The sequence below is a fragment of the Ochotona curzoniae genome, unplaced genomic scaffold (assembly GCF_017591425.1).
Source record: "Ochotona curzoniae isolate NIBS_2020 unplaced genomic scaffold, NIBS_Ocur_1.0 scaffold_3223, whole genome shotgun sequence".
In the NCBI taxonomy this organism is placed as follows: domain Eukaryota; kingdom Metazoa; phylum Chordata; class Mammalia; order Lagomorpha; family Ochotonidae; genus Ochotona; species Ochotona curzoniae.
Window position 1 is genome coordinate 6,236,322 of NW_024467108.1, and position 12,978 is coordinate 6,249,299.

At 59.0% G+C, this 12,978-nt stretch overlaps 1 protein-coding gene across 1 annotated transcript in view; it reads left to right on the top strand.

The window, feature by feature from the left end:
* Positions 1–3,425: 3,425 nt before the first annotated feature.
* The window catches only part of CAPN5 (calpain 5), a 54,747-nt gene continuing 45,194 nt past the window's right edge, over positions 3,426–12,978 (top strand). Inside the window, exon 1 of the mRNA XM_040964205.1 lies at positions 3,426–3,510. The gene's annotated coding sequence lies outside the window, so the exon portion shown is untranslated. The remainder of the gene's footprint in view (positions 3,511–12,978) is intronic.

The window sequence follows — 12,978 nt, forward strand, 5'->3', positions numbered from 1 at the left end:
GGAGCCAGCCCCCAGAGGGCAGCCCCAGACGGAGGCTGGTTCTGGAGGCAGAAGTGCTTTCTGCCTAGTTCTCGGATTCTGAGCCTCCACCCTACAAGCCAGAATAGACTTCATTCCTGAATGGCTTCTCGTGGGAGTTTCAGCTAAAGGAATAAAAGGTTGTCTAATACGGTACTGGATTTCTGTAAAGGCGTTACAGGGAGCATTAACTGAAGATGACAGCATCAGTGTGGGCTTTAATTCAGTGTGACTGATACTAAGTGGAGCGGTGGGGGCCCAGTACGGTAGCCTAGTGGCCTTGCATGTGCCAGGATACTATATGGATACCAGTTCATGTCCCGGCTGCTCCACTTTCCTTCCAGCTCCCTGCTTGTGGCATGGGAAAGCAGTCCAGGACGATCCAAAGCTTTGGGACCCTGACCCCACATGGGAGATCCAGAAGAAGCTCCTGGCTCCTGGCTTCCGAGCAGCTCACTTGGGGAGTGAACTAGCGGATGGAAGATCTTTCTCTTTCTCTTTCCTCTCTGTAAATTTGACATTCCAATAAAAATAAATAAATCTTTATATGAAAAAATAAAAAGTGGACTGAGAGACACAGGGACATGGCACGTGAAGAGGAAGGCAGGGACTGGGTGATGCCTTTGTCACCCAGGGGCCCACGGAGGACCGGGAGTCCCCAGAAGCTGGTGGCCAGACACAGATCAGAGGCTGCTGATGCCTGAAGGCCAGGAAGCCTGGGGGGACCTGGTCACGGCAGCGTGGAAGCCAGCAGGGCTGTATTCACGGGCTGCTGAGCCTACGCCAAGCTTGCATGCCTGGAACAAGCCCCACACCACTCCAGCTGGCCTTCCACGCAGTGTGATAACAAACACAAGCAGTGCTGCAGGACAGGGTCGGGCTGAGGGCCACTCCAAGGCCATTTTGTGTCCAAGGCCTCTACCTGGTGCCCAGCGTGATGGCCTTCCCATTGCCCTGCCACTCAAGGCCATGCTCCTGTGTCTGAGGACTCCTCGCCTGCCCCTCCTGTCCCTGCACCGCAGTCTTGACCCCATCTGTGCAGACTGGCAGGGAGGAAGGTGGACGAAGGACCTGGGACAAGGAGATAGATTCTTTAATTATTCCGCCTCCAGGCCTCCAGCTGCCACTCACGGTCACTCCCCATGCCAAGGCACAGCTTCCTGGAGGTTCTCAAACAACAGCTCGCCAGTTAGCTCTGTTGGGGTCTGGGAAGGTACTATTTATTATGAGTGTCCCCTGGGAATCCTGTTAGCCTCAGGAGCAAGGGAATAGGGGGTTTCCGGTGGGAGCCGAGGAAATTCTATCTCCAGGTTCTGGGAGGTATGTGGGGCAGGGGGCAGGTGCAGAGTCCTCCAGCGTCAGAAAGAGAAGGGTGACAAGACTCCCACAAGTGGAGGAGAAAGAGCGTCCAGGGAGCCCAGCCAAGGGCACCAGCAGGGGAGGACCAGGGCAGAGAGGGCGCTGGGGAGGGCACAGAGTGTGGTCAGGGTTGGTCCGGTCTCAGTTCTGTCCTTTGCTGTGTCGCCCGGGGGCATGTCATCTGCAAAATTGGGCTCCCGTGGGCGGGAGGCTAGGAGACCTCCACCACGTCCTGCCCCCTCGTGGCTCCATTAGATGACTCAGCTTGTGAAAGCCAGGCACAAGGTCCTGAGGCCACAATGCTGTCAGGGCCCGTCCCTCCTGCTCCCGCTGGTCTCCCCTGGCCTTTCCGGGCCTCTCAGTGCTCTGCTCCTCCTCTAGGCTGGCTGCTCTAGACTGCTCACTCGTCTCTCCAGGCCTCCTCCTTCTCCTCCATGGAAGAGGCAGAGGAAGCCGCCACAGTCCTACCGTTCTGGAGGGTGGGTGCTGGGCCTCCAGGGAGCCTGGTTCTGTTTCCCAGAATTCACAAGGAAGAGCTCAATGAGAGATGGCAGCTGCTGACACACGCTGAGTACCTGTTCCCAGCTAAGGGGCCCTGCCAGGGCTCCCCCGGGAGGGACCCACCCACAGGAGCTCCGTGCTGGTTGCAGGGGTGAGGGTGCAAGGGCTCAGCGAGGTTGAGTCACTGGCTCAAGGTCACACAAGCCTAGGCAGAAGGCATGCTTGCTGCCACAACACAGGACACCTATCTTGGGGCGGCAGCACTGGGACACAGAAGGGGACCTGAGCATCCTCTACACCCCACCGTTCTGTGGGCTCCACCCCAAGACATGTTGGACTCTCCCAATCCAGCCTGATGGGGCCTTTATGGAGCCCTATCACATACTTCCACTACAAAGCCCATTTTACAGATAGGCAAAACGAGGCTCTGAAAGGCTAGACTTGTCTGGGTCACAGGGCAGCTTCAGGACTTGAGCCCAAATCTTGGCTCTTCAAGTGCTGCCGTCTGCTGCCTCGCTGACCAGGAAGGGGTCAGCATGGAGGGCAGCCTGGAGGAGGGTGGATGCTGAGGATGGGGCCTGCCTGCTGTTGTGCTTTGGGGAGCAGGTGGTGTTCCAGCTGAGGCCAAGCCCTGCCAAGGGGAAGGGAAGAGCCTTACAGGCTGCCAGTGAGCAGTGGAACCCTGCCTGGGAGGGGTGCAGAGCAGCTGGCTGGGATCCTGGCTGGGATCCGGGGTGGGGTAAGGGTACAGTCTTGCTGGGCGGAGTCACTGAGCCTTCCTGGGCCGAGGCCTGCAGCTGCACTGGGTGGACACTTGGGCGGCCTGAGGGAGAGGCTGGACAAGGCAGGGTGACTGAGAGGTCCATGAGCTCACTCTTGGAGACTGGGAGGAGGGGAGGCGTGGGCCCACACGAGCCCTGGATGACACAGGTGCATCTGATGCCTGAGGCCCTACTGTGTGCGAGCATGGCTCATCCCTGAAGCTCCACCCTCCAGAACGCAGGGAGACACAGCCCCCCCGCTGCACAGGATGCCTCAGTGCCTTTCCAGGACGTTCTAGGAGTTGGTCACACAATCCTACAGGAGCCCTCCGTCCAGGTCCCATCACAGCCCAGGGTCACCCACGGTGATAGGAGCCAGCCTTCCCCCCAAGAGTCAGGACCCTGCACCTTGAGGATGGGCGGGCAGGTGGGAGACAGCCTTCCCCCAGCCAACCGCTGCCTGGAGAGCTCAAGGGAGGCTCTCCCAGGACAGAGCTGGAGCTGGGAAGCATGGAGAGCTGGCCGCCACCGGGTGGGGAAGGGACCGCGGCCCCGCGCGGGGCCCTCAGCTGCAACCCCTCCGCCCCAGACCCCATCGGCCGCGCCACGCTGCGGCGCCAATCCGCATGCGCGCCGCCCGGGCCGGCCCGCCCCAGCGAGGCCACGCCCCTGGCCCCAAATGGGCGGAGGCCCCGGGGCGGGGCGGGGCGAGGCGGCGGAACCCGGGGAGTCCGAGCCGGAGCCCCCGCCCCGGGCCGGCCCCGGCGGCATCTCGGCCGGAGCCACGGGCGGCTGCGCGGCCGGTCCAGCCTCCGCTCCCGCGCGCCGTGCACGGCACCCGGGGTCCAGCTCGCCCGCCGCGGCGCGGCAGGTAGGAGGCGCGGCGCGCAGGGAGGCGTGTGCGGGCGCGCGTGCGGCGCGCCTTCCAGGGGTGTGTGCGGGGCGCGCGGCCACGCGGAGCGCGGAGCCGAGAGGGGGCTGCACGTCCCGCGCGCCGGGGGCCAGGGAGGTGAGCGCCGGCCTGGGGTCGCGGGGGTTGGACGCCTGTCGTCCTCACCCCGCCCCCCGCGGCCAGGGTCTCTTCCCACGTGCCCCTGGGGGTTCCGGAGTCGTTTCCCCAGTGTAGACGCCGGGGTAAGCTTGACACCTAGGGCTGGCCTGCTTTCTCCCTCCTTCCCGCAAGCCCCCCTTCCAGTACCCCTGTCCCCTGCATCTGTTCAGTTTCCCAGGCGCGTCTGGAGACCCTCCGGGCAGCAAGGCTTGGGGAAGAGGGTGCAGGCCCAGGCCCCTGCTGTCAGGGCTGGTTCACCTTGTTGGCATTCATTGCAGGCTGCCTAGGGGAAGAGGGGCATTCTCCTCGCAGGGCCTGGGGCCGCACCCCTGTGTGAGGATGAATCTTGGCTGAACCCCTCAAGGGTCCACCTGCGCACCTCAGAGCCAGGGGTCCAAGGCTGCGCCACCAGGGCCCAGAGGTGAAGCGGGTCTGATGGAGGATGGTTAACACTTGCCAGTTCTCTCTTGGCTTGCTTCCCTAGGGTGGGATTCTCCCAGAGAGGGCCCAGGAGCTACCCTCTCAGGGCTCATGCTGAGGCAGACTCTGGAACGAGGCACACCTGGCTGCAGCCAGAGCATACTTCCTGCCGTGGCTGCAGGAGGCAGTGCAGAGGGCATCCCATACCCAGAGAGGTGTGCCAGAGGGACCCCAGGGTGCCCCAGCTTCTGCCCAGAGCAAGGCCAGGGGTGTGGGTGCGAGTGCCTGGCTGCCCAGAGGAATGGGTAGAACAGGGTTGGCCCCTGCCCTCCAGGCTAGCTGTGTGGCCTAAGAAGGGCTTAGGGGGGCTCTGCTTTCCGAGGAGTGAGCCACTCTTCCTGCCACAGACATGCGCACAGGGCCATGGCCGTGACACCTGCAGACACCTCAGTGCAGGGGCTCCACAGGAAGTTCCCCAAGCGGCAAAGCAAGGGTGGCTCCTTGGAATCCAGGGCACAGCCCAGGTGGGCGGCTGAGGCTTGGAGGGGTGACCATTGAGTGTGGGTCCTGCAGTGGGGGATTGCATGGATCAGGAGCAGCTCTGAGAAGGGGGGCGATTGTTGTTGGAGTCGGGGAGCCGTTCTCCAGGCAGTGGCAGAGGAGGCCGCTGTGGGGAGAGATCTCCTTGCCACCCCTCTCCAGTTCCCCACTTGGGGTTTGGCTTAGCAGGAGAGGTGGCATGGGGTTGATGGTGAAGGCTGCCAGGGGCTGCCATGGCTCCTGAGCTGGGCAAGGGTAGCTGGGAATGCCTCTGTGAGATGGGACTGGAGCAGGCCTTGAAGGAAGTTGGACACAGCCTGCAGGCTTTGGGGTGGGTGGGGGGCATCTGGAACCTTGCTCCAGGCTGGGAACTGTTCCAGACTATGCCCCTTCTTTCCCTGTGGGCCCTCAGGATGGCCTGGAAGTCCTGGTCCCCGAAATGAAGGCTCCCTAGGGCACAGTCAGGCCCCTCTCCACCACCCTGCCTCCCTGCAGGACCCAACTTTTTCCTTAGCACTGGCTCCATCCCTCCCTGTACCCTATCACCCTCTATTCCAGACCCCAAGGCGGGGGGACTTCCCTGTTGTCCGAGTTTCCTGGCGTGTGGAATGGAGGATCTGTCTCCAGGCTTTGAGGGACGATGTGGCTAAGTGAGATCTGATGACATCAGATCTTGTCAGCATTTGGCAGTCATTATTAGTGTAATTATTATTGGTGTATGGTGAACCCTGAATACCACCCAGTTCCTGTCCCAGGAATCAGCCAAAGTAGCTAGTTCTGGGAGAAGGACGAATGGAAACGGGCCCTTTCCCCTTGACACGGAAGCCCTGTTGGCTTTGGTGGGTGAATGAACTGCTGACACCGCTGGCCTGGGGGGGTCACCTGGGCAGAGGCAGGACCTCAGCAGAGCTTATGGTCAGCAGCATGCCCTGGCTCCTTCAGCTAGAGGGCAGGCTCTGCAACCCCCTTGTCCTGCTGTCCCGCCCTGTGCCCCTCTGCAACCTCCAGCCTGTGGTGGGCGACTGTCTGCAGCCAGCCTTCTGTCCTCGCTCCCGGCCTGTCTCTGCCCGGGCAGGGCCTCTTCCAGCGTACTTGGCTTGTGGGCCCCGTGGCCTTGGCCGTCAAGGCCCTCAGCCCTGCAGCCTCCTTGCTGGGCTGCCGGTGCTGCCTGCCTGGGGATTGCCTCACCCAATGCCAGCTGAGCTGCTGCCTTACCTTTAGCCTCAGGCTCTGCCTTTTGCTGCTCACTGAAGGCAAAATGGACCAGGTCCCTTTGGGCTCCTACTTCAAGATGCTTTACAAAGCCACCTTGGCTTGCCTGTGAAAGCTGGGGCCACTCCTTGCCCAGCCAGTGTTTCTGAGGCCCCTCACTGGAATGTGGGGTTCCCCGTGGCTGAAGCTTGGCTGGCCTGTGTGGCTTGAGGTTTTCTGCCTTGGGGCATGTGATCAGGGTGGCCCCTAGCCCAGGAATTGGGACCTAGCCACACATCTGCCTGGAAACAGTAGACAAAAGGCTGGGAGTCCCCTGGCCCAATCTGTTTGCATACCTGTGCCTGGCCACTGTGTGCCAGTCTGGGTGTGGTGAAAGCCAGTGGTTGTTGCTGATGACATGGGCTGACATGGGGGTGACCGGCAGAGTGGGGCAGCTCACTGTTGGGGCTTCGTGTCCCTTTCCCAGCACCACTGCCATCCACTTTGCCTACAAGGGTGGTGGTCGCTTCCTGTCACCTCGGTAACAAGCCACGGCATACTCAGTGTTCTGAAACAGCTTGGTGCTTTCTCCGTTCAGCCCTGGAGGTCAGAAGTGCAGCCTGAGTCCCAGGGGCCCGAGCCTGGGCTGCTCCCTTCTGGAGGCTCCAGGGGACAATCGGTTCCTTGTCTGTCCCAGCTCCTGAGCCTGTGCCATCATCCCCTTCCTTCCTCTGCAGCCCATCGCGTACCCCCCTACTCCCTGTCCCCTCTGTCAAGGACTCATGGGATTCCCTTTTGGCCCCTTAGGTCCTCAGCATGATCCCCCATCTCCAGACCCCTACTCCCACCTGCAGAGCTCCCCTGCACAGGACAAGGGACTGTCCACAGCTTCTGAGGGCTTGGCCATGGATCTCTGTGTGGACCATTATTCTGTGCATCACAGGAGCTAGTTGTGAGGACAGTGTGGGCTGCAGGCCAGCCCCTGCCGCTCCCTACGTGCCTGCAGCTGCTGGCTTCCCCATGAGGTCACTCTCAGTGTCGCCCACACCCTCCTCCCCCAGCCGGGGAACCTAGTGGTCAGGGCCTAAGCCTGCTGCCCGCCAGCCCCAGTACACAGCTGGTGCTGCTGGTGGCCAGAGCAGGGCATGTCCCCTGACCCCCCGTGACTATACCTGTCCTGCACGTGACAGTGGACTGGGCCCTCAGAGTGGATCCTAGTTGACCCAGCACCGGGCAGGGTCCCTAAAGCCTCTCTGTTGGGAGGGAGGGTAAGATTGGGCACGGGAGACACTTTGCCCTGTGAGCATACCACAGTCTGTGGAGGCAGGTCCTGTCTGCATGGGGGAACTGGGGAAAGGGGCAGCTTGCACCAGTGGGGGACAAGCTGGGGCTCTGATCAACCCCCTGTTGGGTGTGGGGGGCATTGGAACTCAGGGCCACCATGGCAGGGTCAGGACTGAGAACAGGGCCTGAGAGGGCTGCCAGCATGCCAGCCATTGAGGTGTGATCCATTAGTAGTTGTGGCCTGTGTGTTGTAGGCCTGGCCTGGCCAGGGTCTGCCTGTGTCTCTGTACCAGGGCCCTGCATCCCTGCAGCCTGGCCTCCATGCCTGTCTCTGTACCAGGGCCCTGCGTCCCTGCAGCCTGGCCTCCATGCCTGTCTCTGTACCAGGGCCCTGCGTCCCTGCAGCCTGGCCTCCATGCCTGTCTCTGTATCAGGGTCCTGCGTCCCTGCAGCCTGGCCTCCCCTCCTGTCTCTGTATCAGGGTCCTGCGTCCCTGCAGCCTGGCCTCCCCTCCTGTCTCTGTATCAGGGTCCTGCATCCCTGCAGCCTGGCCTCCCTGCCTGTGTCACCATCTCCATTGCCCTGTGACCTGGACACTCATCACGTCTCCCTGCCCTCAGCATTCATCGCAGGTTCCCAGGCCTGCTAGGCCACGGTGCCCTTCCTGAGCCAGCCCCACTTCCTGCTCCATCTCCCTGGACCCTGACCTTCAGCCTACCCTGAGTGACTCAGTCTCCCCTCGTGTCTTTTCCACCTCTAAACCTTGTACCTCATTCTTACAACCTGGGTCCACCCTCAGATCCTGCCTCAGTGCCATCTACGCCATGCACCCTTCCCAGCCTGGTCCAAAGGTGTCACTCCCTCCTTTTCAGGGCAGATCTCGGCCTGGTGTTGGGGTTCCTGTGTCTCTGGGGCAGAGCCTCACCTCACCTCCTTGCTGCCCCCTTGGCTAGGCATACAGCAATGCAGGTGAGGGGTTGGGGGTGCACTGGGCAGCCTCTTTGGGCCCTTGTGCGAAGGAAGGGCTGGTGGGCCAGGCAGAGCCACTCTTGCCTCTTCCTGTCTGAGTTCCTGTCCCTATGTGTGCAATGACAGCAGCGCAGCTCGTCGCTGAGGCTGTGCAGAAGTGCCAGCCAGAGAATGGAACCTCAGTTTGCCCCTCTGGGAAACAGGTACTATCTCGCCAGGTTTCAAACCTGGAGGTGCCAAGGGTGTGGACTGCAAGTGGGTGTCCCTGGTGAGAGACCACAGGTGCCACTGGCCTCTCCCCATAGCGGGGACTGGAACTGGGCCAGGAGCCCCGCGAGGGTCTCTGCTTCCTCCTGTCCCGGCCCTTGGCCCTCAGGAACCCCCAGCCGGAAAACCCTGCCGAGGCTCCGGTCCTGCTGCCCAGCCTGCTCCGCAGCAGACACCTGGGCCCGATCCAGCTCCCAAATGAGGAGCAGCTGTGGGTCGGGCCCTGTGACTCAGGGCCACCCAGAGGCAGGCCTGGGGGCGGGTCTGTCTTCACACTTGGGCCAACACCAGAGCTCCCCAACCACCATCCCTGCAGACCAGCAGGCAGTCCTGAGTCCCTTGGCCCTGCCCTCAGCCTTCCCTGTCCTCTGTCAAGGCAGCCACCGGATTGGATTGATGTGTTAGTAAGATCTGTCTGGGGCTGGGCGGAGGGCAGACTGGACACCGAAAAGATAAGGGAGGGAAGGGAGAAGAAAGACAGGATTTCCCAGCCCCGGTGCCAGCCTGCCCGGCGTGGGCTCCCGTGACTCACCGGGCTTGGCTGCCTCTGCCCTGGAGTCGGAGCCCAGGAGGCCTGGTGGCCCAGGAGCTGGAGTCAGAGGTGGGACCGAGTCCAACTGTGTCCCAACCTGCCATTCGTCCTCAGCACAGGAATGTGGGGGGTTCAGAGTTCACCCACAGTGGAACCACAGGCTAAGAATGTTAAAGTGGAAGAGAATGGAGCAGGTGCAGTGTGCCTGTGGGGTATGGGATAAAGAAGATAAATAGCGTGACCCTGTGCCCCCAGCAGGGGGGCAGACCCCTGGTACTCCCACCCTGGGCCCTGCCCCTTTCCCTGCCAACCCCAGCCCTTCCCCAGTGTCCTTTGCTTCCCCTGCTCCCTCCCTCCACCTGCCCTGCAGGTGACCTTCTTGCCCTTTGCTGATTAGGAAAGTTGGAGAGCCTAGCTCATGGCTGCATGGCTCAGTGGGTTTTCACAGTGGCCATGCCCCACTTGAGAGCCTCTCTCCTATGCCCCTCTGAACCTGGGACTGCCTGGAGGGTCTGGTGCCCGCCTTGCCAGCTGACTCAGAGCCAATCCACTGTGGTGTCATTGCAGATGTGGGGCTGGCCTGGGCAGGGTCCTCTGAGTGAAGGCATGGCTATCCAGCCCTTACCTCCCCATAGCAAAGGATGACATAGCAGTAGGTGGTTGGTGGAGAACACAGGACAGAGTAGGGGAGGTTGGGGGGGCAGGGCTTTGGTCGCTGAGCTATGAGCCCCTGTAGCTGGTGCTGGGTGATGACCACTCTGCCAGCTCAGGCTGTGTTGGTTGGATCCTGGGGTAGTGGGGCGGGGGGGAGGGGAATGCATTTTCCCTTCTGTCTCCCCTGCCACCATGTGGCGCTGAGCTTTCCTCCCTCAAGGCTCCAGAGCCCACCCCTCTACAGCCACACAAGAGTCTCAAGTTCTGTGGTTGTCCCTGTCACGTCAGTTCTCCATGGCGTGACAGCCAAAGGACGCTTTCCAAGACAGCCAAGACACAGTTCCCCGACCTGCCCTGTGCAGCTGCTGCACCCTGAGGTGCAGGCCCATCTCTGTGCTCTGCTCCCATGGCCTCTTCCTCCATCCTGGCTCCATTCTGGGTCAGCTCCGTGGCTCCTGAGAAGGGGTTCCTGCTCTCTGCACCCTCGGCTGTGTGTTTGTATGCATGTGCATGCTTGCTTGGCATGGGGACACCGCACTTGGGACGGCTCTGGACTTAAGTGCCCCAGGTGTCCCGAGTTAGGGGAGCTGAGAATCTGAGAGACACTCAAGGACTTCACAGGCTGTCCCAAGGCCGGGCCGGGATTGCTGCACCAACCCAGCCTGCAGCCCTTCCCTGCTCAGTGCCTGCCTGTCCTGGGGTGGGGGGCTGGGTCCTGAGCCACAGGCAGCCTCCTCCACAGGGCTCCAGGCTGACTTTTATTGTTTACATTCTTACTGAAGCAAAACTGGTTTGAAAAAAAGCCTAACTCATGCGTGCCCGGTTCAGTGGGTTTTTACGCTGGCCATGCCCAGATTGAAAAAAATGTTGCCAGGGCAGGCCCTGTGGCCCAGCTGTTGCCTGCAACACTGCATCCTATTTGGGCACTAGTTCATGTCCCAGCTGCTCCACTTCTGATCTGGCTCCCTGCTAATACACCTGGAAAAGCAGCAGAGGATGGCCCAAGTGCTTGGGTCCCTGCTGTCCATGTGGGAGATGTAGCAGAAGCTCCTGGCTTCAGCCTGGCCCAGCCCTGGCCGGTGTGGGCATTTGGAGAGTGAACCAGCAAAAGTCCCCTTGTGCCCTCTATTCGCCATGGATGTCTTAGCCCTGCTTCTCTTTCTAAAAACTGCTTTTAATTTACAAATTGTGTTTGTTTGGGCATAGCAGGAAGTTTGGGAATATGTGTACATTGTGGAGTGGCTAAGTTTAGCTACTTAACATGCATTCCCTTGCATGCTTCCCACTTCCTATGGCAAGAACATGCCAAGTCACCAGCCGGCTTCAGGATCACGCTGCGTCACTCTGAACCACAGTCACCATGATGTCTGACAGAGCCCCACCAGCATCTCCCCAGTCAGCCCCCCTTTGCTTCTTAAGTCACATTCTCTTAGGGACCACCTGTGCTGTTGTGCAGTGCTTATCTTTCTGGCCCTGGCTCATCTCACTTAGTGTAATGTCCCTGGGGCTCATCCGTGTTCTCCCGGAGGACAGAAGTCGAGTGGTGTTGCATGGAGTGTGCGCCTCACGTTCCTGGTTCATTCACCCATGGGCACTTGGATGATTCTGCATCTTGGCTGCAGGGACTGCGGGGGTTCTTGCATTTCTCACCGTGCTACTTGCATTCTTTGGGCGTGTCCCCCCGCAGTGGGCTTGCTGGATCACGTGCCAGCTCTGGTGCATCCTGCAGGCAGCGTTGCACAAAACCTGCACTCATTTAGATTCTCATTAGCAGTGTGTGTAGGTTTCCTTCCCCCAACCCCCTTCCAGCCAACACTACCTTGGTAGCAGCCTTGCTAGCAGGTGTAAGATAACCTGTCATTGTGGTTTTCTTTCTTTTTTTTTTAAGACTTATTTTATCTTAAAAAAAGATTTATTTTATTTTCATTACAAAGTAAGATATACAGAGAGGAGGAGAGATATAGAGGAAGCTCTTCCGTCCGATGATTCACTCCCCAAGTGACCATAACGGCTAGTGCTATGCCGATCTGAAGCCAGGAGCCAGGAACTTCTTCCAGGTCTCCCACACAGGTGCAGGGTCTCAAGGCTTTGGGACGTCCTTTACTGCTTTCCCAGGCCACAGGCAGGGAGCTTAATGGGAAGTGGGGCTGCAAGGACATGAACCGGCGCCCATATGGGATCCTAGCACATTTAAGGTGAGGACTTCACCCGCTAGGCTACCGTGCCAGGCCCCATTGTGGTTTTTGTTAGCATTTATCTGATGGTTGCTAATGTCTAGCATCTTTTTTTTTTCAAGTCTATTTTGACCATTTGCATGTCTCCTGAGAAATGTCTGTTGAGTCCCCTTTATTTAAAAAATATATTTTTTTTGGGCCCAGCGCAGTGGCGCAAGTGGTTAGAGGTCCTCGCCTTGCACGCCCGGGATCCCATGTGGGCGCCGGTTCTAGTCCCGGCAGCCCCGCTTCCTCTCTGTCTCTCCTCTCTGTCTCTCCTCTCTGTATATCCGCCTTTCCAATAAAAAAATAATAAAAATAAATCTTTAAAAAATATATATATATATTTTAATTTGAAAAACAGTTACAGAGAGAACTGGGAAGGAGAGAAAGAACATGGAGAATTCTGTCTTCTGGTTCAAGCCATTCCACCCTCTGCCCCACCCTTCCCACAATGGTATCAACAGCCAGGGCGGGGCCAGGCTGAAGCCAGGAGCCTGGAATTTCATCCTAGTCTCTCATTTGAGTGACAAGGACCCAAGCACTTGCTTCATCTTCTCCAAAATCCCCAGGACATGAGCAGGAAACTGGATTGGAAGTAGGGCAGCCAAGAGTTAATGGTGCCCTGTGGAATGCTGGGATTGCAGGTAGTGGCTTTACCCGCTGCACCACAAAGCCACTTCCCCATTCCTGTTCTCTAATTTAATTTGGTTGCTTCGTCGCTGTTGAGTTGTCCTCGTTTGTTTGGATATTAACATCCCTTATCAGATGTATGTTTTGTAAATATTTTCTCCTGTTTGGTCAGTTGTCTCTTTACTGATTAGTCATTGCTTTGGTTGTGCCAAGCTTCTTAGTTTGTCAGAATCCTATTGGGCATTTTTCCCTCTGTTGCCTGCACTCTCACAGAGAGCATAAACAGTGCTGGCCTGGAGCTTTCCCTGTGTTCTCTGCTGCTAGTTGCATAGCTTTGAGTCTCTCTCCTTCCATTTTTGATTAAAATATTTTTTAAAGCATTATTTGAAACTAGAGTGGTATGCATATTGTGTTTCTCTCGCTCACTTGCTCAGACAGATCTGAGAGTGATCTTGTGTTCTTTGATTCACTTCTCAAATGCCTGCCAGCAATCGGGGCCAGGCCAGGCCAAAGCCAGCAGCCAGGAACTCCATCCTGATGTCCCATGTGGGTAGCAGGGGCCCAAGAGGCTGGACCATCTTATGT